This window comes from Cinclus cinclus, chromosome 9 (genome assembly GCF_963662255.1).
Source record: "Cinclus cinclus chromosome 9, bCinCin1.1, whole genome shotgun sequence".
Taxonomy (NCBI): Eukaryota; Metazoa; Chordata; class Aves; order Passeriformes; family Cinclidae; genus Cinclus; species Cinclus cinclus.
Window position 1 is genome coordinate 6,935,649 of NC_085054.1, and position 2,175 is coordinate 6,937,823.

General features: G+C 46.0%; 1 protein-coding gene across 2 annotated transcripts in view; it reads right to left on the reverse strand.

Annotated features, from left to right (window-relative positions):
• The window catches only part of AGPS (alkylglycerone phosphate synthase), a 74,942-nt gene that overhangs the window by 68,818 nt on the left and 3,949 nt on the right, over positions 1-2,175 (reverse strand). The window lies entirely within an intron of this gene.

The following is a 2,175-nucleotide window of genomic DNA, read 5'->3' on the forward strand; positions in this document are numbered from 1 at the left end:
ATTTAGGCTGACACACATTAACACTAAAAGTCCATAGTCCATACTGAGTGAAACAAGAGAGAAGGACTGGGTGGACTGTAACTTCCCTGGGGAAAACAAAAAGCAGCCACCAGAGGTCTTCGGCAAAGCCTTTAAAGAAAAACAAAATGTGGGGTAGACAAGGTACACAGAACTTAAGTGTTACTAAGGATTTCCCCTACTCCTTTCAGAGAAGGATCCATAGTCACTGCCTGTTTGCATCTGTTTTAAAATATTTGGATAGGCAATAGGGAGAAGGGCCACAGACTACTAATCTGTCATGGTGTGTTTGGATCTCTCAATTTCACAGGAAAATGTACTTTTCAAATTAAACTTTATATTTTATAAGCTCATTAGGAAAGAAAGCAAGCATCCCCTCTGGACAAACTAATCTAGCTCATGAATTCACTAATTCACATCAGTTGTGAGGTTTCTAACTCACAAGTTCTCTAATTCATAACATGCAATCCATTAACTTGTAACTGGTGCACTTTGCATATGAGGAAAATACCTATCCAAGGGTGAGAGTGCTCATCCTTCCTCCTTGGTCACAGTGCAGGTGTTCCCTGTGTCACACGAGAAGCACAAACATTGGTGTTTTATCAACACTGTTTTCATCACAAATCCAGAGCATAGCACCATACAAGCTACTATGAAGAAAATTAACTCTATCCCAGTCATAGCCAGTACAATCTCCACACATTATTCTCTACTATTTACATCATGCTCAGGTCCCATACTATCCAATAGATCCTCATCAGCCACCTTCCTCTTTCCCATCCTTCGCTGTCTTCACAGATATAAGTACCTGTAAAATGTCCATAAAATGTCTGTGAAATGTCAATTGAATTCATTTAGTCAGGACGTTAGGCTCCATCTGTTCTGGTGGTCACTCAGGACCAGAGAGCTGCTGTGGTATGGAGTTACTGGGCACCAAAGCCAGCTCAGGTAGGGTCACTGCTGCACATGCTCCACTTTTTGCAAGGCTTGTTCTCCACTGGCAGTGTCTCCTGATGCAGTAATCCTATAACAAGCAATTCAGATCATAGTTTTCAACAATTTAAAGGTCTATCCATTACAGTCTCCATCTCTGGTCCCTTTGGATTCCTACCCTTGCCTCTGCTCCAGTGTGGACTTATCCAGAGATTCCATCCTTGGGGGTGGACGTGCTCCAGTGTGGACCTACTCACGGGCCATAGTCCCTCCAGGGTACAGCTGATGTGGCCTGGCCTTTACACAGCCACAGTCACTTGGAGGTGCACCTCCTCCAGCACAGCCTTATCCAAGGGCCACAGTCTCTCCAGGGGTGTACCTGCTGTGCTATAGACATAGCCATGGCCACAGATGCTTCTGCTCCAACACTTATCCATAACCACAGACACTTCAGGCTGTCCTGCTCCTGCAGGGACCTATCCACAGGTCAGGTCCCTTCAATTCAACCTGACACTGGAGCTGCAGCCTGTCTGGCCCAGCAGTAATGCCCAGGCCATGGGCCAGCCCAGGCACATTGCCAGGGCTGTTATCAGAGTGCTCCCAGGCACAGCTGGGTAGGATGATAAGCCCCACAGCAGACAGCCATAGTGGAATGAAGCCACTAACAAGCTCTAGACTAATGCACAGCAGGGCAAGCAAGACCTATGGCAAGCACAGCACCCTGCCAATTAATAGCTAAATAGCACTAAAAGCGATAAATTCAGTCTAGCAAACTCTGACCAAACCTGTCATTACCTCAAAGCATTTGAGCCCCAAGTTGGTCACCAAAACAGGACTGTCATGGTTTAACCTCAGTGGGCAGCTCAGCCCCACACACCCACAGGCTCACTTACCCCAGTGGGATGAGGGAGATAATTAGAAGGGTAAAAGTGGGGAAAATTGCAGGCTGAAATAAAGACAGTTTAATAAGGAATGTAAAAGCCATGCACACAAGCAAAGCAAAACAAGGAATTTATTCACTTCCTATAGGCAGGCAGGCATTCAGCCATGTCCACGAAAACAGGGCTTCACTACAAGTGAAGTAGTGACTTGGGAAAATGAAATACCCCCAGCCCAAACATTGCCCTTTCCTTCCTTCTTATCCCAGTTTTATATGCTGAATGCAATGCCATATGGTCTGGAATACCCCTGTGGTCAGTTGGGGTGGGGTCAGCTGTTTCAGCT